We start from the raw sequence: 26,022 nt of genomic DNA, 5'->3' as shown, positions 1-26,022 counted from the left end.
AAGATCTCATTCTCCACAAAGACAGTCCACGGAACTGAAAAAGATGGCATCCAGGTCTATACTGTAGATAGAGCTGGATTCTTATAAGAAGAGACAACATCCTTTTGCCTTTAGCCAGATCGCTGTCACCATCTCGTGGGCTCTCTCTACCCACGGTGGCTTTGGTGAGGACTGAGATCTGTCTATATACCTGGCATTGCGGTTATTTGCTTGCTCTTTGCGTCCCTCATAGAACAAGTGTGTGGGTGATGCCCACAGTTACAGAAGTCAACTCCTTTTTCTTAATCACAGGAGCAAATCATCTACAGTGAAAGCTAAAAGGATCCAGAGAGCCACACTGCCATTCAAGTCACAGTGCTCTATCCCTGTGTGTGTGTGTGTGTGTGTGTGTGTGTGTGTGTGTGTATTGTACCGAGGATCAAACTCATAACTTCTTGTTTGGCAGACAGGCACTTATGCCACTGAGCTAAATCCGATCTTGCTTCTGCTTTTCTCCTCCTGGCTGCTCTTTCCCCAGACTGACATCACATGTGACCCTAGGATGGCCACAAAGAACCCCACGGCTGTGTGCTTTCTAATTATCAGTAAGAGACCTGATATTTTCTCTACCACAGCAACTTAGTAAATGTGCACAGCTTGGAGTCAATCGCTGCTGCAAGCACAGGGAAATCTCTGGTGACTTGGTCAGTTAGGGGTCACTGTGTACCTGAGGTGACTCAATGGATGGGACAATTAGTATTTGGGAAGAGATGGTTAAGGAATGAGAGACATGGGTGCCAGTCCACCTCAGAGAAGACAGTCAACCCTCAATAAGGAATTGTATCAATCTGTGTTTCACTAGAAGAGTGGAATTACTAAGATTTCTTATTCACATTTTGTGAATAATAAAATCAAAGCTTAGAGCAACCAAATAATTTGCCTTAGCTGTTCAGTTAGAAAAGAAAAGAACTAAGATTCCCAACCTGAGTCTTTCTGCCTGCAAATTCTACAAATGCCTCCAGGGTTATGCCACAACTCCAACCCTTATACTTTTTAGTGTTCCTACAGCAGTGAGCAGGACTTTTTCCCCCCATACTTTCAAAGTAGGCCCACTCTTTCTTTTGGTGTCTTGACAAGAATCAAGTGTTGAGTTCCTGGTATAATACACGATTTTAGGCACAATTTTCATTTGTTTTTCTGACTTTTGAAAAGAAACTATAAGCCTAGAAAATCTTGGACACCATGGCCAATTGGGACGAATGCTGGGCACTAATGCTGTGAGCCAGGAGGTTCTTTTTCACAGAAAGATGGTTCTGAATCTCCAAGGGGAAGCTGCAGTTCCCCGAACCCCAGGCAGCTCTCCAGAGCATTCATGGCTGCCTTCGGCTTCCCTCTCCAGCCTTCAGTACTGGATTTGCCCAGCAGGCTAGTTTCCAGTTTCCTGGGGATTATCTCTGCATAATTACTTTGTGATCCAAATAGTTGATTAGAGACCATGCAGTCCTTTTTTTTTTGTCAACATGTTATGCTTCCTGCTGCCAAACACAACAGCTTTTTAAAATTATTAAAATGTCCGCAATGGTAGCATTTAAAATGAATTTCAGAGCTGTGATAACCACATTGTGAGAAAGACATATGTTTGTGCATGGGAAAGTGTTAGCCCTTTGACTATCCCTTTGTCCCAAAGAGCCTTTTTAGCCATGTTCTATGTGTAAAAATGCTCCAGAGACCCTGAGATGTTTTTGACGATGCCTCTGGGGGCTGATGAAAGTGTGACTCTGCCCGCAGGAGGACATGTTTGTGAGTCTGTGTGTGGACAGGAGAGATTTCCCCATGTCCCTCAACCAGATCCACTCTTTATCAATTGTAGAGATGCATCAAGTGTAAAATCAGCTCAGTACATGCCATCAGGGTATCATGCCAATCTAAACGTTCATGTCCCACCAAAGTCCAGCTGGTGATATCTCAGCCTTAAGATGATGGTATTAGAACATGGAGCCTTCAGGAAATAATTAGATGGTGAAGGTAGTGTGTCCACGAATGGGATTAGTACCTTTGTAAGACAGATCCCAGAAAGATCTTCATCCTTCTGCCACATGAGGTGAGAGTGAGAAGTCGACTGTCTATGAGGAAGTAAGCCTTAATCGGACGCCAAATCTGGGTGGGCCTTAATCTTGGATCTCCCCGATTCTAAATGGTGAGCATTAAATGTCTTTTATAAGCCGCTCTGTTTTGAATATTTTGTTATGGTAACCTAAAGTGACCAAGACAGTAATATTACCTATGTCAGAAAATTTTCTAAATAATCCTTACATATCTGAGCAAACTCATGCTGGCCCTCTGAACTACTCCAGGTCTCACAGTACATATTATTTCTGATTTTATTCAAAGTCACAGAGACTGCATGGAGTTCATTACACAGACAAAGGAGCTGTTCATTTTTGAAAATTTTTTTTCTTATTTTCCTTCCCAAGTAAATCCTGACTGAGGTAAGTTGATCCACAGACAGGAAAAGAACTCTCTGTCTTTCCCATAGTTTATCTGTTCCACCTGGAGACAAAAACTAATGATTGGTCATAAATGGTTCGCTGATGCTTTAGTATTGACTTGTGGTTTGCAGCAGTCTTGCTTCCTTTGCTTTGTGACATCATTTTCCTGTTCATTCCCCACAGTTGCATATGTGGGTTTGTGTGATGCGCACTAATCCCACAAATGGAAGAAATTATGTATCATGTCAGAGAGCTTTCAGGAGCAGAATTTGAAACAAAGGAGTCAATATACGAAGCGTCCATAAAGTCAAAAGGGTGGTGAGATAACTCATGAGGAATGCTTCCTAGTGTGACATTAAAGAGTCCTGCTCACTGAATGTTTAGAGTGAATGGTGGGGATCAGGTTCTCTTTTATTGGACCTGATCTTTTTGTTCCCCAGTATGCACTTTTGTGTAAGTGGGATGTTAGTATCCTGAACAGAAGTTTATCTGCTTATGCTTAAGGGGTTGATCAAGAATATTCAGCCACCAAGGAAGCTTCTTTCCACAAACAGGATTCAAAGGAGCTCCCTAAAAGTAGAGGGTTTGGTTTGAATGAGCCATAAAAATAAGTTCCAGGAATTTTAAGACGGTGACATGGAAGAAGGCAAGGTTTGGAATTTTTCACATCACTGAAAAACTTCATGGTGAAAGGTAGTTCCTAAGTACTTAGTATTCTGTAATCACTAACCTAAGCACTAACCATAACCACTTTCTACTTCCATGCCTGTAGGAACAGCTTGGAATTTCAGGGGAGTTCCACAAGTTTTCCTTGACTGATGGCTTGTACAATGAAGGAGGATGTGCTGAGTTGTATCTTTGTTATTTTTTCCACTATTAAAAACATCTTTGGTAGTTGCTTATAAAAACACTTTACGGCATTGTTGGTGTTTTTGACTAGTAAGTCAAAAATGAGGCACTTAGTGACATTTCATTATTCTTTGATGCCTGTTCAATTTTTTGATCTTCATGCATGAGGTGCTATATTTCCAGCAATGAGAAACACTTATGTATTCAGCTAACTGCTTGTATTAAGCCTATTAGCCAAGGAATTTTCACTCAGAGCTTGCCTAGCTGTAGAAAAGGGTAACCACTTTTTAGAAGCCTGAGTTACAGTTTGCAAAAATGATGTCTGAAATAAGCCATTTTGCTATTTCATGGCATCCACAGAGACTCAGAGGAACATTAGAGTCATATGGTGTGCAGTGATGTTTGATCATGCATAGCAGGTTATCAACAAAGCCATCATTATTCCCTGGGAGGACAGCTGTGGAAATGAGAAAACTAAAGATTTAGGTTCCCAGCTACTGATATATCTAAGTATCTATAGGGGATTCAGTTACCCAGTGTTTGTGACAGGGCTTGCCACATAGGAAGCCCTTAATAAATATCTGTTGCATGGCTGACAATCTTAGTGCTTATCCAGGAAGTGCTCTTTGCATCAGAAACTGTTAGACTCTGCCTAAGACTCTGCAGCCATCAAGCAAATGCTGCTGTGGAGCTTCCTTTCAACATAAAATGAGGATAATGAATATAGGGAGCAAGAGCTTGCTGGTTACAATGATCTACTTTTACATGTGGACTTTAATAACATTGGGTTACTTATCTATCAAATGGGATAAGAAGTATATGGGACTCAGAAAAGTAACAAAGAGGGCCACTGTAATTGGGAAAGCATCTTAATACTGTCCTGCATATTTTCAATTCGCCATTTTGGACACTTAGACAAAGATCAGTATGTCTTCCCCAGGGTTGCAGGAAAAGAGCAAATACTTACTGTGTGTGTTACGAAGGTATAATTTCTTCTGCTATTTACAATGATTCTGTGAGATGGTGGTCTAGACCTTGAATAGCTTTGCTAAACATCAAAAACATAGCTACCTAGAAAATGATGCAGTTATGGTTTAAATCCACATCTGACACCCCAGTCTATGCTCTGACCCTTGCAACATGAGGCTTTCTCCCTACTGCAAGTGTGGGTTGGATGAGAAGTGTTTAGAACTGTTGAGCTTTTCTACTTTTAGCAGTTAGGGGATGAAACTTAATTCTCAATCTATCATCAAGAAGCTCATGTGTAAAAAAAAAGTTCTGGGAACATTTTATATCTCATGTCTAATAGCCTGTGCAAATTAATTTAAAATCAATCCTTGTTAATATGAGGTTCCTGAAACTCAATTACTCCTGTAGATAAAATGACTACCCACACATGTGTGAGAAACAGACAGATCTATGTACAAGACCTATGTACAAATCTACGTATGTATGTATGTATGTATATATGTATGTATGTATGTATTTTTTAGGGCTTTCCAGAGAACAGAACCAATAGGATATCTACGTATCACCTGATAGATTGGTAGGTAAAAAGAGATTTATTGTAAGGGATTCACTCATATGATTTTGAAGGCCCAGAAGTCTCACAATTTCCTGTCTGCATACAGGAGAATCAGGAAATCCATAGGGCAACTCAGCCTGTGTCCAAACGCCTGATGCTTGATGATGCTTGATGATGTAACTCACAGGCTGAGTCTTGGAAGCCGCTAGGACAGGAGGACACTGACATCCCAGCTAAGGGTAGGGGCTGCCTTTTCTTTGCTTTTACTGTTGTGTTCAGACCCTGAATAGATTATACATTGCCCATCCATGTCAGTGAGAGTGGTCTTCTTTGTATTCTACTGATTCAGAATTACTGTCTTCTGAAGCACATACACAGATGCACCAGAAATAATTTTTTCCCCATCTATCTGGGCATCCCTTAGCCTAGTAGAATGAATTCAAAACTAACCATCATGATGTGAAAACAAACAAAATATGTGCATATATACATATGTGTATACATATATACTTGGCATAGATTGCATGGTGTACTTTTTCCTTTGCCCTACTTTGAAATATATATCAGTGTTGTAGTCAGGGATTGCAAGGAAAATAATTACATACAGGACACAAAATTTATAGAATTATTGCTAATGGTCACCCAAGGAGTCAAACACAAAGAAAGTGCAGGAAGTCTGTCCACACACTAAAGACCTAGAGAATCCAACCAAGGGCTTGGGCCCCACGGCAACTCCTGTATAAGTTCAACTGAAGAGTTGAATCCATGACAGTGCCTCCCATGAGTCCAACTGGAGGCCTAGAGTACATGACAACGACTCATACGAGAATGTTTCAAGGATCTGTGCTGGGAAGGCCCTAAGGTCAGAGGCAGAAGCTAAACAGTCTGTGCCAGTGGGTAAAGAGATATCTGCCAGTAGGCTGAGGGTTCGCCCTATAGCCAGGAAGCTATGCTCAAAGTAAGAACCAGCACTCCCCTGAAAAGTACCACAGCCATCCTCAGCAACAATGAGGGCCCGAGCTCCTCCGATGATGAGAACCTATCAGGAAGCCAGCTTCTTCTGAATATTGAGCAGCACACCATCTTCCCCTCTGGAATCAGGAAACAAAGCTTAACATAAGGACAAGAGCTTCCTGTAAGTAAACTGCTGCATTCTCAGCAACAACAAGGTCCCGAGCACCTCTGATGATAACGGCCGAGTTCATATCACAAAAGAAGCCCAACAAGTTCCTCCAGGAAAACCCACAGCAACAGGAGAACCAACAGCACTGATCAACAACAGCACTCAACTCTTCCTCTCCAGTTCTCCTTTTTTATCTTGGCAACAGCCCTCAAGTGGGCCATCCACACTCCCACCATGCTGACTCAGTTCAGCTGGTATTGCAAGTTGACCACCAGTTATCAATCCACCACAACCAGTGTTTCTCAGAACAAATATTTATGAACATTTCCCGACAAATTGTTTTCAAATTCTTTTTAAGTGTCAACTCTCATCTGACCGTGTGAGTCATGCAGATTTCAATTCCAGGAAAATTTCTGTATGTTGTTTCTTTTAAAACCTAGGAAAGATTTTATGATGTTAATTTTTTTGAATTCTGTATTGTTCTACCTGTTTTTCTTTTTTTTACTTTGTTTTTTAAAATTTTCTTTTCTTTCTTTGAAAAAAGAAGATAACAACATGTAATATAATAACCATTGTTAAATTTCATTCATTTTGTTTTGAAAGCCTATATTGCTATTGACTTGGGTTTGTTGTTGTTTGTCTCTTTTGCTTTTTTTATTTTCTGACTTTTTTTCTTTTTATGAAAAAAATAATTTAAAAAAACCTAGGAAAATCTCTCTCTCATGATAATCTCAGACTTCATCATGTACATAGCTCTGTCCTTTGAAAGTGAGTGTTCCTCTGCTTGTTGACACCATATCTGTCGCCAGGCAATGGGCAGCCGGCTGCTAAGCCAGCCTTCCTGGATGGAGGCTGCTTGTGCAGACTTCTGGTATCCCGATCACAGTGCTTTGACTTCACAAGCACCATAGGACCTGTCAAAAAAATGAGGAAGAGAACTACCAGCTGTGATGTTTGCACGGGTGCGATTCCTCAGTTTGAAAGGAAGAGCACATTTCAGTGAGAACTGGTCTAAGTTGGCAAAGATGAAGTGGCTTTTGTGTCTTCCCTCCCCCTGTTTGTCATGCCTCTGGGCATGAATGCCAGTTGTTCATGTTTCAATAATGAGAGAGGGAAAGGACAGTGGTCAGATACTTAGAGTGTGGCCTTCTGGGTCTGATCTTTTGTAGACCTCTCTTCTCTGGCATGACAAGGACCTTAGAGGCTGCCGTAAGCCTTTATCACCAGCATTAACACCTGTTAATGATGAATGGTTCCACTGAATGAATGTCTTTGCTGTCTTTCATTTGTTATCATCTTTAGGTGGACTTTGACAGCTACTTTTTCCATTGGATGATTAAGCCAGGAATTTGACATTATATTGGCTCCAGTTTTACATGAATCTTATCCCTTTATATGTTAAGCATTTTTTAAAGATTGTAACTGTTTATTCACAAGTTAGAACAAATCAAAGACATCTACTTTTGGCAGGATATGTTTCACCAGATGCTTCTGCTAGAAATGAAGTAAGTAGGGGTAGTTTTGAGGCTCATGGAGGAGAAAGGAGTAGACTGCAGCTGATTCAGCTCCTCTGTCCTGATGAGGATATGAGGGAGAAGTGCTCGGCTTCACTACCATCATCATCAACACAATTATGTGTTTGTCTTCAACATCACCATCATCAAATATCATTTGTGATTATTGTTCACATGGCTGCAGCTGAGGTCAGTTCAATGTTCCTGAGAGATATTGTGGGATATGGGAATTGATCTATGTCTCACCTTGGGTCTAGTACAGTATCGGGCCAAGGTTAGGTTGGGTAGGTCCATTAAGAAACTTATAGTGGAAATGGAGGCTTCCCAATTCAGATATAGGAATATATGAATTCAGATAAATGAATAGAGACAGCATTGGCCCCTGGTTATTGGTTCAGGAACTCTGATGACTCCAGATCCCACTTCACTGTTTCCAGGGCTGGAAACACCCATCAATGGCCCATTCAAAATGGCATTGCTGCCAGTTTGAGATGCATTAACCCAAATTACAGATAGACCTTGATTTACAATGGTTCAAGTTAAGAGTTTTCAATTCTATGACAGTGTAAAAGAAAAAAAAACATACTTGGAAATTTTAATTTCAATCATTTTCTTGGGCTACTGATATGCAGTACAATTTTCTCTCTTACGATGCCAGGCAGCAGTGATAAGCTACAGCTCCCAGGTAGCTATGTGGTCACTAAGAGAGTCAAAAGATCCTTCATAGTGAGCTCTGTTGCTAAGCTAGACTGTTTGCTAGGTTAGATGCATTAAATGCATGCTCAACTTTGGATATTTTCAACTTGGGATGGGTTTATCAGCAAGTAAGCTCACAGAAGTCAATGAGCATCCATGCTTACATTGCTGAAACATATGGGTACCTGCTAAAAACATTTAAGCCTACATAATATTTGAAATATAACATAATAAATGAATTTAAATATTAAGCAAAATGCCAAAACTTCATTGATTATTATTCCATGAGGTCTAGCAGCTTCAGTGATCCTAAAGGCACAAAGAGACTACAGGGAAATGTGGCATCTGACAAAAAACACGTCTAGGTTTCTGTAGTACCAGATACCCTACACCGTGGACCCATTTTTTCAGAGTAACTAAGAGCTTGATAGGACTCTTTCTACTTAATTACTTTCAAGGGGATAATTTTAATGGAAGACCAAAAAGTAAATCAAAAAATCTACTGGAGTTGGTGGCATGGGGTATAGGCTTGGGGAAGACAGATAGCATTACCAAAGGAATTTTCAGATGACATCAACCTATCCTAATTGCTTGAAATGATTATTGAATAAGAGATTCATGATTATCAATCTTGATGGCCAACTCGATTTTCTTGAGAAATGCTTAAGAGTGTAGTAAAACATATTTTAGGGTTTGTTAGGGGTGATCAGTGGGGCTTGATTATGAGACTATCTATGGCCCCTGGTCCTTCTGTCTCTGGCTCCTCCTCTGCTCTGTGCTTCTTGGTGGCCATGAGTTGAGTAGCTTTCCTCCACCACATCTTTCCACCATGATGCTTCTACCCAGGAGCCAACTAACTACAGACTGAAACCATGAGCTGAAACAAACCTCTCCCCTTGTAAGCTGAAAGTATTATTAGGTGTTTCATTCCAGAAGTAGAAAGGTGACTAATACAAGACTCAAATCTTACTCTCTAAGAGAATATTGTACAAGAATGATCCCCAGGAGAAGTTTAGTGTCTTAGTCTTCTGGGGCTGTTATAACAAAATATTGATAACTGGGTGATTTAGAGACATTAGAAATCTGTTTCTCAAAGCTCTACGGGTGAGAAATCCAAGGTCACGGTGCCAGCATTATTGGGTTCTTCTGAGAGCCTTCTTCTGGGTTATAGGCTGCCTGTTCTTACTCTATCCTCACATGATAGAAGCAAATGAGTTCATTAGGCCTCCTTTATAAGAATGCTAACTTCATCTGTGTAACTTCTCTCATTACCTAATCCTTTCCCAGAAACCATCTCTTATTACACCCTCCTGGGGATGGGAGCATCATATGTAATCGGGAGGACACAGATGTTGGGACCGCAGCATCTAATACACATGTCCTTCACTACAAGTCTAGAGTCACTTCCTACTAAAAGTTTTCTCTTATGTTCTGCCGGATTAGTCTCTTTCCTAAGGAACATATTGTTCTTCCTTTCATCATAGTCCTTGGTGGAGACTGTATGGCAATCTCTTCTTAAAAGTACAAACTCATTAAAAGCTAAAGTCATACTACAGGCACTTTTTAATCCACAGCACCTTGCAAACACCCAATAAACTATCAAACAAAGAAAGGACAAATAGTGTAGAAATGAGATTTTGGGAACATTTCTGTTGGCCTATATGTATTACATTCACTATAATAAACTGGTGCATTACAGAGCAGATACAGGCTGCTCACAGCCTAAGAACACTGCTTTCCAAAAGTTCACTTTATTAAATCGTTTGTGGAGAACTTGGAGTTCCTTAGAGAAACATTCTTCTATGTGTTGAGTAGGTTCCCACTCAAGCTGTAAAAGTTAGTGTAACTGAGAATGTCAAAGGACTCAAGTAAGCACCTTAAAATCTGTACTGGGGTGCAGGGATCTCAGAATGCAGAGGTGAAAGCAAAGCATCTGTCTGCTCTTGTTGGAGTGGGTTTGGCCGTTGGGATTCTCTTGGCGAAAGGAATATTTGACACATTCCCATTTATCTTAAAGCATTATTGTGTCTCATCCAAGATCCGACATATTTCCTAAGTGCTGCACATTTGAAAATATCCTCTTTAACCCCAATTAACACCGATTTTCCTAGTGTACAAGATCTCGAGTATGTACAAGACATGTGGCTCAAAATGAATCCCACAAAAATGAAGGGCTTGTTGAGATACTTGCTTTAAGTGGTGACTAGGGTTAATCCTCTAAACCGCTCTGGATTTCCACTGATTCTGCCTGGCTTTAGGAAGCCACATATTCTCTCAGCGCTCTGTTATTTCCTTCTGACTTTCCTGGAAGCAGAAGCACAAGCGCTGCCTTCAGCCTGGGCAGCAGCGACCCACCGTGTCACTCCTAGATCATTTATTTATAAGTTGGCAATGTACAAGTCTGGTACTTTCTGTGCTCGGAAAGGCTGACTAACATTCCCTGATCCAGCGCGGCACTGGAATGCAGGTTCTCTGAGGCTTCAAAGGGCAGCTCTTCCTATGCCCGGGAACAGTGTGGGGGCCAGAGGAGCCACCCTTGGGCTTGGAGGCTTGAGTTAATGACACACAACAGCCTGGCTGCAGTTACAGGCTGCTCTGCCAAGGTTGTACAGCTGGTTGCCTGTGTGTTGGAAGATGCTGATGTCCCCTGCCATACCCTGGTTTGCCAGGGAGAGCAGTTTCAGTGGGTTTTGAAGAGAGCCCAATTTATCTTTTCTCTGAGGCCCCCTTGTTCCTCTGTTTCTGGCAGGTCTTGCTCAGCTCAGGTTGTGGTTATGTAACTGCTGTATACCAAGCCATCTGTCTTCCCAAGGGCAGGGCTGATTTATAAGGGAGGCTATAGACAGTGGTTGGCACTGTTATAGTTTAGATCAGACTTCCAATTTGAACCTCCAGAATATTCTGTACTGTGCTCACTTCCTTGCATGGGGCAAGCATTTTATGTATTTTATTCTTTCATTTTCTTTGCCTGGAGTGTTTATCATTGAGTTGTATAATACCATGGCCATTTCTGTAGCTCTCTTAATCTCAACAGATTTTTTTTTTGCCTTCTATTCAGCTTCTTTCTCTGTAGCTGCCAGAAACTCTTCAAATATATGCTCTTATTAAATATTTAAACATGTATTTCCCATGATGGAACATATTCTGTACTCCGAGCAGTGCAAGCAGATGAATCTCCTCTACCAGCAGGGAGATGGGTTTATGGGAGGCTTCTGAAGTGCCTGCATATAATCAGATAGGAAATAGAGATACAGAAGGCTTTATGTTATTTGAAGCTTGGACTGGCAGTTTTTCCTAGAAGACTCTTGGTATATGCAGCAGCATTTCAGGATTGTGAAATTCCAAGTCAGCCCCACAGAATTAAAACCAATGCATAATGCAAGCTGATTTAAAGGAAAATGTATATCTCTTGAAAGAATATGATAATATTTGAAGTCTTGTAGCCAAGGCACAAATTTTTTCATTCTGTTAACAGGCCTCTGCTGGTAAACTTTGCAGATGAAAACACCTCTGCATTTGTGAAGAACAGACCCCTCATAAGTGTTGGCTGGGCACCTGCCATGTGGTCAGCCTGGGCATAGAGAGGAGCTGGTTTCAGAGGTAACATAAGGAGTGGCATCTGCAAATTTCATGGAACATCGAGGGCTTAATCCAAGCCTATGACGGCATCATGACTTTTTCTCTGAATGGCTCTTTCTCTGTCCACAACTTCCAGGATAAATGAGCTATATTTAAAAAAGAAATTACAGCAGTGAAGGTATATCAATTAGGAGGCTAGAGAGAAAGATAAAAAACAGGACACACACAAACACAGGTGTGTCTGTTACCAAGTGTTGTTCATGTGATTATGGGGGCTGAGAAGTCCCATGACTGCTATCTATGTGCTGGAGACTCAAGAAAGCTGGCTGTTCAGTTGGGAAGCCAGAGAACAGAGTGTCGGTGGTGTCAGTTCTAGTCTGAGTCTCAAAGGCTGGAAACTGGAAGTCCACAGTCATGAGAAACCAATGCCCCGTCTCAGTAGTCAGACAAACAGTAAATTAAGCTTCCTTCAAGTTTTTGTTCTATTTAAGCCTCTTACCAACTGAAAGATGCATAGCCACATTGGGGAGGGCCGTCTATCTTGCTCAGTTCACCAACAAAAATGCTCATTTCTTCAGTACCTTGCATTTGCCAGGCAGGCCCTGTGCTGCTGAGCTATATCCTTGGCCCACTCATAGACATTTTTTAGAAATAACATATGCTCTGCTAACTTGGCATCTCATGGCCCGGTCAAGTTCACATATAAAATGAACCAGGATGTAAAAGAAGACAGATGCTTTGGTGTCCAATAAGTAAGAGCTACTGGGAAAATGTCAGATAGTGTGTAAAAGAAAAAGTAAGAAATTAAATGTACATGAACTCACTTAATCTATCTTATCTGCATCATTCATTTATACCAGCTAATAGGAAATCAAAAGAAGTGTCTTTATAGCCTTCCTGCTCCTGAGTCCTTCTTCTTTCTCATTAAAGTTGACCCTTCCTCTTAGCCTGAGCATCACAGGGGGCTTTAGTCAGGGGCTGGCCATTTGTCCTCCAGCCACAGCTCTAAACCTTGACTTGAGCTTCACAATATGGTAAGCAGACACTTGCTTTGAATGTTGCATCTGACTTGCTCTGGAATCTGCCTCTTCGTTGCTCCTGCCTGCCCCTGGACAGTCTTTGCCTTACTCCTTAACTTCACAAACAGATACCTGGTACTTACTGCTAAAATTTCCACAAGTTGTTTTTCAGCCTACCGTTTGCTTCCTTTCACCTGTCTCTGCACTTTCATCTTACCTCTCCTTCCCTATGATTATTTCCCATTGTTGAGTTTTCATCCCTGGGTCATTTAGTCATTCACCTCTAACACACACACACACACACACACACACACACCTCAAAGTTTTTCTTTGTAGGATGTGGAAAAACTTAACTTTGACCTATTTCCATTCTGCTGCTATTTCATATCTATTGTTTTTCAAGATCTTCTCTATCAAACCATTAAGTTCCAATGAAAATTCCAAGGTAATATTGTTTAGAATTCAAATGTCTTCTATCTCACTGCTTGACTTACTCCTTACATTTTGTGGTATTCAGTTGCTTCATTCTGGAACCTAGAAATCTCCCTTCCTACATCAGAACCACTAGCCTGGAGTGGTTTCTTCTTCTGAAGCAGCATCCCTTGCTCCAAACCTCTTGCTCTTGTGTGCAATCATCAACATCCAAACTCTGAGAATCTTATGTACCCCAAACCTGTGTGGACCAGCTTCCGATGACATCAAGCTTGCAAATCTTCAAGCCTGATTCTAGGTGAATGATTTAATCACTTAGCATCTTTTGAAAAGACCAGAGTTATTTTTATGCACAACATATGTTAAAACAAATTTAATCTCACACATGGCTATATAAAAACAAGTAACTTTCCTTACTGATTACAGCCTACTTGAAGAGACAAGACTTGCACACATATATCAGTTCTGAGAAAATATAAAGGACCTGTCAATAAGAAACCAAGCAGAATAGAAAGTCTCAGAACAGAGGCAGAAGGACAGCAGTGAAGAGCCAGAAGAAGGAAGATTTGCTGAAGTTATCGGAAGCTGTGTGGCACAGGCTGGCTATGGTGTATGAGACTAGTTTCAAAGTCCCTCAGTCTTCACTGGACCGTGAAAGATGACCCGTGAGGACAAAACGATTTAATCAGAGAACAAGAGAAAGGAGTTGATGAAAGAAAAAGAAAATCAAATAGAAGCAAAAATCAGGCATGTTTTATTACGAGACTGGCTGACAAACAGAACAGGAATGGAGGAAATGAGTTTGTAAAACTTAGGTGAGTTCCAGTTATGGAAGGTCTTAAAACCAGACATCGGGCATTGAACTTCTACAGCTAGGGGAATAAGCATTATTGAGCTGAAATGTTTAAGAAAAGCCGAGTCTAGATGACCTGAATTCAGATGTTAGACATAGCTGGCAGGTTGTCTTAGTTATAAGATTGTGAGGCAGAGATATTTTTCTCCAAGCGATTTTTCTTTAATAAAATATTTGAAAATATTTTCTTCCTATAATTCCTCTTGATTGATATTAAACTTAGGATACAGATACGATTAGGGTAGCTTTTTTTTTGGAAAAGGTAACAATAAATTTGTTTATGTAAGTATGAGGTATGATTGAAAAATATGATGAATGTTAAATTTCATAAAATTTATTGCAAGCAGGGTGTGGTGGTGCACCCCTGTAATCCCAGCACTTAGCAGGCTGAGGCAGGAGATCACTGTGAGTTCGAGATCAACTTGGGCTACAAGTGAACTCAAGGCCAGCCTGAACTGCATAGAGAGACCTTGTCTCAAAAATGACTAAATAAATACATAAATACATAAAATTTATTGAAATAAAAGACACATTGCCACTAATACCTTCCTTGCTGCTTTGAGCCGACTTATAAATCTTTCACCTTCCAGAAGTTTGGGAAGTTCTTTCTTGTGATTATCTTTAGTTGTGGTGTGACGGTGGCCTCATGTCTTGAATGGATCATAACGTTTACCTTTCATAGTCATTTTGACTTTAGGAAAGAAATACAAGTCCCCCTGTGCCAGAGCCACTGAACATGGTGGATAAGGACACATGGGAATGCTTCTACGACCCTCCCTTTCCATTGGATGGCACTTGGCAGCAGCATTCACTTGGCAGGATTTCTAACCACGCCTCATGAAGACAGGAGAGAGGACTTCCAGGACTGCTTCAGAAGAGGCAAGGGTAGATCTGTGCTTGAAGCAGGCAGAGTGTTTTGGTGGTTTAATAATAATGTGTCTTTCACTGTAAAAAGTTTTCTAAAAATTTAGGAGCCGGGGATTTAGTTCAGTGGTGTAAGTGCCTGCCTGGCAAGTGTGAGATAGTGTGTTTGATCCTCAGTACAAAAAAAGAAAGAGAGAGAGAGAGATAGAGAGAGAGAGAGAGAAAGAAGCTTTTGAAAAATTTAAACATTCAGCAAATATTTCAGTCATACCTTATGCAAACTAATCATTTTTTAACTTCACTGTCTGCCATTTTATAAGTGTTCCAGAGACAGGAAGAGCTGGTTAGAGTGGTGATTGGTTGTAGTTACCAGATAGCTGAATAGCATCTCACTAGAACCTTACTTCACCTTGTTTCCTTTCCCTATATCTCCCTTCTAGCATGGGCCGTAAAGTAGACTGACTTCATAAAATGCTAAAAGAAGTCAGATGAGGTTACAGGATGACTTAAGAAGAACCATCGTCAAGAAAATTCAATTCTTCAGAGTATGTAGGAAGATATAAATGTTAATAAATATTCATTTTTATAATGATATCATTTTACTGGTATTTTATATTCATATTATTATGCTGGAAGCTGGTATTTCTTTTTAAATAGAAGGGAAACTTTATTCTTGACAGTTTTCAGGACAGTGTTGTAGCCCACTGCCTTAAATAAGTACGGGCTTCTTATATTATGACTTTTGTCCACAATAACATCGTAGATATTTTCAAGAACCTTTCATCAATCAAATTGTAAGGGTCAGTAACTGATCAGACATAAGAATGAAAAGTAAGAATGTGCAAAACACAACATATCTTGAATTATGGGGAGAATGGAGGTTTCTATGAAAATTAGTGAGATTGGAGATAGAAAAACGTATTATGAATAATGAATCTGTTTTAGGTTACAGAGTCTGCAAAGATGCCCCAAAGCCCAAGCAGAAGTGTTCAGGAGGCTGCTTAGAACCACAAGGTGGTGTTTTGGTTTCTTTTCTTATTACTAGGACAAAATATCTGGCATCCAAAATCAAAGAGGGAAGGTTTATTTAGCTCACAGTTTGTAGAGGTTGAAACCTCTGAAGTTCATGGTTGGCTGGCTCCAAGGCAGGTGGCACGGCAAGGGGCACCGCGAGGAGAAGCCATTCGCAGCAGGCAGAAGGTAGCAAGGTAAGCAACACGGCTCAAGTGACATGGCAGCCTCCTCCTGCCCCTTGTATGCCCTATTTAGGTTACTCAGTTTAGGGTGGGTACCACACCAATCAGTGCACTAATTTAATAATCATACCCTTAATCCCAGGATCACACACTCTAGATACAGACACCTCCGAGAAAGCCCCACCTATGACTGCATGAGGCTTTGAGGGGTCAGCTAGACACAAATCATAACAAGTGGTCATTAGTTAAAAAATAAAAGAAGGTTTTATTGGTTATATTTGAGACAAGGTTTCCCTATATTACTCAGGCTGGTACAGAATTCCTGGACTTGAATAATCTTCCTGTCTCTACCTCCCAAACGGGGACCACTACCAATGTCTAGTAGAGTAGCCAGTCTCAATTTGTGACTTGCTTTTGTTGTGTGTCAAATAATCTTTCTTCTCATGTTGGCTTGCTCTTACGGAGTAAATTGTGAACATTATTTACTTGAGCAACAGATCTCCTGAAATAAGCAAACTGCATACTAGCACATATATCTATATTTTTCATCTGTTTATTTGTAAAGGAATATATCCATACTAGAAAAACTGGATAACTTACCAGCTCTTTTACATTTGTCAATAGCAACTTTTTCACTACCTGAGTGAGCCAGCAACAGTTTTCTACTAAGTGATCTAAAAATCTTGATTTACTGAGTAGTTAACTACTATCACGCAGAAAATCATTCCCAAAAATCTTCATGGAGTAGATAAATAGATATAAGATGAGGGTCACACGGTGTGACTTGCTCCACATTTGCTCCACCTGCCAGTTCCTCACTGGAGTTGCCAGTCCTTAATGAAGTAAACAAATGGCCCAATCAGATCACGGCAAGAAATATGTGAACTAACCCAGGATTTTGCAAGTGAAGAAATTAAGGTTAAGAATTTGGGAGTTAGGGGCTGGGGATTTAGTCCAGCGGCATAAGCACCTGCCTTGCAAGCAGGCAGTCGTGAGTTCGATCCCTGGTACCGATAAAAATGAAAAAGACAAAAAAAAACAAAAAAAAGAATTTGGGAGGGTGGTTCCTATTTTCAGTACTCTAAAGGAAATGAATAGCAATGAAGACAGGTTTAGCTGTCTCTTAAACATATTTTAGGAAGATCTTTTTCAAATGGGAAGAGGAACAAGAGATGGAGGGAGGAGTAAGGGAAGGAAGGGAAAGGGATTTAAAAAAGAGGTGAAGGAAAAACATGGAAATAGAGCTTTTGCAAATGGAGAGATGAAGAAGAGTTGGTGGAAGCAGGGAGTGCTGAGAGGGAAGGAGACAAAAATTAAGATGTGTTATGTACATGTACAAACTCCTCACAACAGATGCATCACTATGTACTGCAAACAAAGTAAAAAACCTTTCAAACTATTTATATGGGGATACTTGTTTTAGTGAAGGGGATACATTAAATTAGATGGGAATCAATGTAGGAAGATTGGTGTTTAGAAATAAAATAAAAAATGTGAAATTTATGTTTAGCACGATGTTTAAGTATGCTTGGGACTTATAATTTGGGACTTTATGTCTATTCAAGAAGTAATTTAAGGACCTAAAATTTAGTCTATCTATTCTAGAGATATAAAGGCAAATGTACTATTTACTTAAATATTTTAAATTACAGGAGTCAAAATGTACTTCTGTAGTTAGGATGTAAATTTGAAACTCGATGATCATAAAACTGGAGTTTGAAGGAGGAAACCCAGCAGAATAATGAACAGCAACATATAGCATAGAAATCTGCCTTCTGATTTCCTCTGTCAAAAACTAATTCATTCAAATAGCGTAGCTCTTGTGAGTTGGACCTAAGACTGATTGTGATTGCAATACACCAGTATAAATGTTTGAGTATAAATGCTCCTTCTTTCCCTCTGCTCCCATCTGTAGAACACATTGAATTGTTTCCCCCGGAGCTATTCTGTCATTGTTTGATCATCTTTCAAAGCAGAGTCTTGAGGTGTTTAACATTCCCTTGGTATAGCTGTTTATGCCACTCAACAGCTATTCTTGCTCAAATTTGTAACTTCAAACTCAATGATGTGCACCTTTCTTAAATTAATAATTGATCCTTTTTATATTATTAGAGGGAATGCTAATGCAGACAGACACACTTTATTTCCAGTGCTTACAGCTATCAGAGAATTAAGTAATAGCATTAAAGGGAGTGTAGCAGTGAGCTGAGGTCTTCGGGTGAGTTGAATGACTCACACATGTTTGGTCCACTTTTTTCCTTAACATCTGATTTGGTTCCTATCAGATTCTAGATTGTAAGTGACTACTGATTTTGGTTTCTGGCTAGTGATATCGGCTTCATTCTATATCCTGGGAAGGTGTAGGTCAAAGAATAGACCCTAATACATGGTAAAACACCAGCATCTGTCCTAGTTAAGGCACCAACAGTTTAAAATGAATTTTATAAAGGAATTCAGAAGATTAAGGAGAAAAACAAATTAGCAAGCATCTTAGCATGATGTCACCACTTCTAGACTCAAGGGGCAAAGAGAAGGGAAAATGGAGAGAACCTAAAGAGGACACAGTAGGTGCAAATGCCTACCAGGAGCCATGGGAAGGAAGGATGAAAGTCAAGCAACCTCAGGACCACCCAGCAGCAATGGATCCAGACCAGCGCACCCTAAACTTGCTCTCCCTTTTCTCTCTGCTCTCTTGCCAGTGGCCCTGTGGCTGAATCCAACCAGAAGCCACATGGAAGGAGACCTACGGTGCAGATGTGGAGGTCAGTCTCCTGGGGCACAGATATGATGAGGAGGAAGGGTCGTCCAAGAGGCAGAGAGTGGGTCCCAGAGCAGATGATGACTATTTGAGGATTAAGGCAAAGCCATCTTTTTGTGGATCACTGTTGGTTGTATCTGACTGGAGCATATTTGATAATTATTACCTGCACTAAGGTTCTTGGGCATATAGATCTGCCGCTAACATCACACCCAGAGTTGGAGCAGTAACTTTATCATCTTGAAGAGGGAACCTGAGTTAGGACCATTCCAGTGGTTTCTTATCCATTAACAACTGGACAGGGCTCCACAGGTCTCTCTGGACCCAGGAGGGGTCAGTAGGCTTTTTTTTCTAGGGAAATACCAGGAAGGTGGAATAGATGAAGCCAGCAAAGAGGTTTCTGAGTGAAGCAAGAGTGAATGTGAGGTTCTTTTGCTTTATTTTTTGTTTTGTTTTTGCAAACGAGCTGGCATCAATTCTTTAAAGCCAATTAAATGTACCTCAGATTGAAAACGATTGCGAACAGTGGTTTTCTCATTTCAAATCAGGGGTTTAAGGTTCATTTGTGAGAAATCAATGTAACCACATTTATCCTTGGCCCAATATTGGAAAAAATATAGTTACAGTAAAATGATTTTGGGCTTTTGAAACTGTGGGTAACATGAGCGATTCTGACAGAATGGAAATTTCAGGCTAAGTGTATGAAATTGCAATTCGATAATGATGTGGATTTTTTTTGGAAGGTGCATTTAATCTAAAGACATGTAGGTAATTTATGCCCAAAAAGTGTAACTGTGTTCCAGTAAATGATGTGACTCTAAAATTTTCATGGGGTGGGCTTGATCATATTTTCACAATCCAGCACATTTTCAACATTAGTTAAATAAATGCAGAGGAAAAAATATTATGTTGATGACAGCAAACCTTGCAAAAAAACAGTCCCAGCAGAGCCTCTCCTTGTGTTTTCCTTCTTTCAAAAAAGGGGTATCAAACATTCATTTGAAATTTGTCTCCTAATCTGTTTTCCATTGATGGCAGCAACTGAAAAAGTTTTCAGCCGGAAAAAGTCAAGTTAAGTCAAACCAGTTGGGTATGCAACAAGCATACAAATTGACTATTTTTTTTTACAGTCAGACCTTAACCATATGCTTTGAATTTAGAAGTGAGATTACATACTAAAACGTTGTATTATCCTTAAATCACCCTATGTGTATGTGCATGTGTGTGCACACATGTGTGCATGACTTTTCGTTCAGCACTTGGCCTTGCAGGTGACCCATAGACGGCAGTGTGATAGCTATGAACTCCCCATGTCCCATCTATTAAGGATACCAGGGAGACTGGCTTGGTCTAAATACTCTGTGTGCTGAGGGTATGTAGAGACTCCAGTAAAGCATATGGAAGATCTCACTGGTGTCTTTAATAAATAACACTTGAATAAATATGTTCTTTTAAAATAAAAAATAGAGCTAGAATATTATATCTTGAAACTCAAGACTTTCACCACCTGCTAGTATATGCATACCAGAAAATGTTCTGCATACTAGAAATAAAAGCAAGAAAAGAATAATGGGAGATCACCCCAGACACTTCTCAAGTCAATTATGTGGTTGACTGAATTATTAAGTAGCTCTGGAAGTGCCTGGTCCTAGCCGTGGCTCCAAGCTCATTTGCACACAAAGCTGAAGTCCCTTCCTGCTTTTTTCCTCCTCTAAGAGGTGTGCACATCTGTCTGGCACATATCATGATGCTCTCCCTGAGTTGGAACTCAGAAGTTTGTAGCTGTTATTTGTGCCTCCAGGGACGTGATCGCCAGTAATGCTTCCCTATGCCCCAGACCACGTGCTTTTGTCAGATGCCAGAGGAGAGGCATGTGGGAGGTGCCCCTGAATCAGGAGACATTATTTTTTTTTTATAATCAGGCTTGAGGGGGTCATAAGGCCCCAATCTCATTTTAATTCTCCCTTGTTTTAGGGAGGCCACTTATTTCTTAGTGTTCATAGTCCTTGGGCTCCATAACATATCTTCCTTAAAATGCACTGGTGTCCTTTGCCTGATTTCTTGCTCATATTTTAAGTAAATCGATTATTTATAATCTCTAAATCTGTTGAAGCTTGGAGGCAGAAACTTGTGTTTGCAAGTTTCTGCATGTTGCATTCATGCAAGGACACTGTTTGGGTAGTGATTTATTTAGGGGCTATTGTAGAGAATCTTCTTTCCCACCCACACCTGGCAGTAAAAAATTGGTGATCAGAATAGTGTGACAGAAATCTGTGAGCATCTTGGCTTTGCTTCATTTTTGGAGGGAACTGTACAAGCTGGCACTCAGGGCTGGCCTGAGGTGCAGAAGGAACTAAACTTCAGTGCATAACCTGTGTCTTTTTAACATTTCTCCAGTCTATCACAGGCATTCTCCAGGTATTTTGGAGAAGTGGCACTGGTCAAGGGAAAACAACAGTTTTCCATTGTCAGAAAACAATGGAAAAGTAGCGACCAACAGAAAGATCACAGTCTTTTCCTAACTGGTAGATGCACAGTGAGTGTTTATCTGGCTTTGTGGGCAAAAATGAAGCAGCCTGTGAGGCCATAATGTTATAGACTTCTAAATAGAATGTTTCTGTACACAGTCCGTCTTTCGATCTTGGGAAATTTTTACTCAATGAAGTTTTCCCAGATTAATTTATTGAAGCAGAATCATTATGAAAGTCTAGGAGTGAGTGAGTCCTTTGTGTGTATCTTTAGTTGCACCATCATGGCTGCCTTGATGTCCTGAATTGATTTGACATATTTACTTTTCAAGGCCATTTTGATTCTGGAGAAGAACCAGAAGTCATATGGTGCCAAATCCCATTAATAAGGTGGAGAAAGGCATGTAATGTTTTTATGATTATTTCTTTCTAATAGATGGTATTCGGCAGTAGCATGCATCTTTCTTTTTTTTTTTTTTGGTCACAATTGTAAATACACTCATGAAAGAGGACTTCCAGATCCCCTTCAGAAAGCAGCATGAACAATGAGACAAGTGTGTTTGAAGCAAAGGAAATATCTTGAGCGGATTAAGGTCATTGTGTTTGATTGTAATACATTATTTTTAAAATGTAAAACTTCACTGAATTTCTAAATCTCCCCTTTTATAATTAGAATTTTGAGTTAAATGTTAAGCAATGAATTTTGTTAAGAACTCACAAGCATTTTGGCAGTAAGCTCTCAAGGCACAGCCTAGGGTTGCATTAGAGCTAGATTCAGAAAGTAAATTTGTTTTTAAATATTTTAATGAGAAGAGGAAGCATAGATGAGTTTACCCTCCTGTGGCTTCCATAGCAACTCATACTTCTCAGCCATTTTCATTGTAGGCCATGATATCTGAATTTTTAAATCTTAGAGCATGCACTAAAAAATTAAAATATTTATACCAATCATTGGCATAATCAGATAAGGTTGCCCACAGCTAGCAGCGATTGGTCTGGGACTCCAGCCATCCAGGGCCTAACTAGTCTCTTTGGGGTTAAGCTTACTTATTCAGTTGAACTTTTCCTGCTCTTTGCTTAAGGAGGGAGCCCGGCCATTTTGCCTTTTAGTAACTTGGTTTCTTTCTTTTGTATATATTATGTGAAACATGGACAGGTGAACAACGATCTGCACACAGACAACGTCAAGTTGCTGCACGATGATGCCATGCAGAGTGTCATTTTGCAGAGGCTTGAACTGGTTCGAGGCCACTTTGATCTCAGCGTAGACAAGATTCATTTACACTGTGATTGCTCACCTACCACATCTGATTTACCTTTTCTTGGCTGCCATGGGAAGTGAGCAATCACTGCAGCTCCCTGAGCACTGTGGAGTCTCCCTGTAGCTCAGCATTTCAAGAGATAATGAAATCATGTACTGCCTTCTTTCCCTGCAGCAAATCCCTCCTCATCCTCACCCTCTTTTCTTCTTCTTCTTCTCGTCCTCCTTCCTCTTTTTTTCTTTCTCTCTGATTCTGAAGGCTTGATGTGACTTCCAGATATTCTGCCTTAATTGGGAGACCATGATTACCAGAAATATTAATAAAGCAGAACCATGTATTCCAAACACCCAAAAACAATTAATTTGAGTTTGGAGACCCCAAACTTTGATTCTATATCAAGCTACAATGCCACTGTTCATCTGTCACTAAATTCATATCCATCCTGGATATAAGGATTCTCTTCATCCTGAATTTTCAGGATCCCAGGGTAATAAGGGCTCCCTCTCAACATGTGCTTCTACAATGCAGAAGCAGGGAATAGAGATTATGCTAAATGACAAAAGAAGTCTTTAAAATTTCTGACTAAATATAACATATTTCTTCCTTGGTTAAACAAATCACTAAGTATGATTGAGTTCTTTTGCTGGGAAAGACATCAAATTTTTGTGAATGTTGATATAATACACTGGCTAAATAACCGTACTAGCAAAAAGAAGGGATTCATTCACTGAGCAAGAATTTTAGAGCACCTGTGAGTGCCAGCACTGTTTGAGGTTTTTGCAGTATGTCAAAGAACAAAACATACAAAGCTCCTTATCCTTATGCAGATTAAATTTTAGTAAGAGCAGAAAGAAGAAAGAGAGGGAAGTGTGGGGTGTGAGAGCAGGGCCTGGAAAAAGAAGTTCCTGTAGAAGAGGTGTGGCAGTTTCAGATAAAATTGTCACTGGAGGACTCACTAAAAAAGTAAAATTTGAGCAAAGCCTCCATGTGGATCAGAGGTTTACCTAATCATGTGTCTGACCATATGGGGCCTCCTACATTTGACTTGGAGAGAGTTATGGAACCACCATAATTTTTGTTTTGAAGTGACATAATTCAGGTGACTTGTGTTTTCAGAAGGATTCGCTCTGGTGCATGATAAAGAAAAGGACAAATGTTGGCAAGTTACCCAAGATATCCAGATGAGAGAAGATGCTGGCTCAGGTCAGAGCCAGAGCACCAGAGGGAGACATCTTTCACCGAAGAACCCTTCAGTTCTCAGGCTAACCGTCAGGTCTGTGACTCCACCCTCACATTCTCACCAGCCAGGGACCAAGGCCCCTCATATTTGCTCCTATCAGCCTCATTGACTTCTCTTATTACAAGTATGATATATGTTATTATATTTGGATCCCAGACATTCGTTGTTGCCCAGAGCCTAACATTTTGTGAAGCTTTCAACTGAAAGTTATTAAGAATATCAAGTATTAAATAGCTAGGAAGACATTAAAGTTTTATTTTCAGCATTGAGTAGTTGCTTTTTAACAGCGAGCAAAGGTTTGATTTATGAGGTGTAGCTATGAATTGCACTGGAAAAGGAGACTGAACATTCCAGAGGAAACATTATAGAGAAACCCTGAGCTGTCATAATGTTTGGTCAGGGAAAGATACAGCAGTTCGGGGTCCTGCTTCCTTTAAACGACACGTGTGCTGCAAAGGGAGGGTGAGGACGCACTGGGCTCAAGTAGTCCCCCACATTCTCTGGGCACCTTTCCCATCCTAACACTTTACAGAGGAGGATTTCTTTCTTTCTTGAATTCATATAAATATTTTATTTATTTATGGGGTTTTTTTTCTGAGAGAGACAGAGAGCAGAGAGAGTGTGTCCAGCTATATAATCCAGGCTGACCTCGAAATTGCTATGTAGCCAAACCTGGCCCTGAACTCATGATCCTCCTACTTCAGCTTCCCGAGAGCTGGAATTACAGGAATATACCACCATATCCAGATATAGTCAAGGAAATTTATTGGGAATTATTTATGTCATCCTGAAAGCTACTTATTATGTGCTTGTTTCTAATTTGCAACAAATTTTACAAAAGATGATTTATGGATGTGTCAAATAATTCATGTCTGAAGTAACTTAAATACCTTCATTATTTTTTATATTGAGATTTCAAGTATGAAACAAATGTGTTGTGTTTCAGAGTGCTCAGATGCTTCAGTAGGGATTTTGTGTGAATGTGGAATTCTCATTTGACACAGCATTCTCTTATGTTTCATGAAATGGATCATGTTTACAGCATTCTCAAATGTTCTCATGAAATGATTACCAATATTTAACTTCACTTTCTTTCTTTTCTTTCTTCCTTCTTTGCACCTTGATTTCTTTGTCTTCTCTAGATGAAAATATGTACATATTCCTGGGCAATCAAACAGCTGAGTCACTTGGCCAAGAAAGTCCAGAAAATCAAATTTTAAAGAGGTCTGGGTTCCAGAAATGTGAATAAATGTATGAAATTGAGAAAGAATTGTGAAGACCCTTGTATTTGTTACACATAAATAGTCATGAGAGAGGAGTTGCCAGTTGTCATCGACTCTGTCACTATATTCCAGCATCCAATCATTGGTCTATGAATGGTGGAGCCCTGGAAATAAGAATGGAGACATGGGATGGCCAATAAATAACATGATCCTGCCCTCAGCGCAGATCTAGCCACTCGTGCTGACAAACATTCAGTAAGTCAACAACAGAGATCAGTGCAGATCCTCAACCCTACTCAGGTTTGGCATTAACCCTTAAGACTAATCAGACACAGTGGAAAGCTGTCGATCACTAGTTCACTTTGATAGGAACTGATTCGCATTTCTGATTTGAGTTTGTCCTTTTTTTGCTGACAGAATTTCAACTAATATCACTATCTGTGGTTTTAGGGTAGAATTTCAACTCGATTGGCTTTGGGATCCTCCCCCGGGGAATTGGTGGAGCACACTTCTAGGTGTATCCATCGGGTGGGTCATGGAGGTATGGCCTTTGGTCCCTTGCTCTTTCATCTCTGGCTTCTTCCTCTGCTTTGTTTCCCGGCTGCCATGAACTAAGAAGCTTTGCTCCACCGCTCTTGTACTATTATGTCTCTGCTTTACGGCCAGCTGGTCAGGGTCTGAAACAGGAGCAAATTAAAGCTCTCCTATTATTTATTGTTGAGACAAGAGTCTTCCAATACAGTTCAGGCTGGTCTTGAACTCCCTAACCTCACCTCCTTGAAGTTGTGGGTGTCAGGTGTTGTATCTTAATGATAAAAAAAAAGCTGACTAATATGCTATCTGAAAACTACAAAGTGATTGATTTATCAGTGCATCATTTTCCATAACATCAGTCAAATGCAGTGACCCACTAAACAGGAAAGGAAGTATGAGAGTGACTGGTTTCTCTGTGC

At 40.2% G+C, this 26,022-nt stretch overlaps 1 long non-coding RNA gene across 2 annotated transcripts in view; it reads left to right on the top strand.

Moving 5' to 3' along the window:
- Positions 1-25,739, top strand: part of LOC134472185 (uncharacterized) — a 30,816-nt gene extending 5,077 nt beyond the window's left edge. Inside the window, exons 1-4 of one of the 2 annotated variants that reach the window (XR_010042061.1) lie at positions 15,651-16,130; positions 18,818-18,880; positions 23,723-23,879; positions 24,989-25,739. This is a non-coding gene — a long non-coding RNA (uncharacterized LOC134472185). Of the gene's footprint in view, positions 1-15,650; positions 16,131-18,817; positions 18,881-23,722; positions 23,880-24,988 lie in introns of those variants that run through there. The other variant, XR_010042062.1, reaches the window with a different exon arrangement.
- The last annotated feature ends 283 nt before the right edge of the window (positions 25,740-26,022 follow it).

This window comes from Cavia porcellus, unplaced genomic scaffold (genome assembly GCF_034190915.1).
Source record: "Cavia porcellus strain 051 isolate PalLab524CR breed Dunkin Hartley unplaced genomic scaffold, mCavPor4.1 scaffold_22, whole genome shotgun sequence".
Taxonomy (NCBI): Eukaryota; Metazoa; Chordata; class Mammalia; order Rodentia; family Caviidae; genus Cavia; species Cavia porcellus.
The sequence above is the reverse complement of the archived record's forward strand: the minus strand, read 5'-3'. Positions and strand labels throughout refer to the sequence as shown.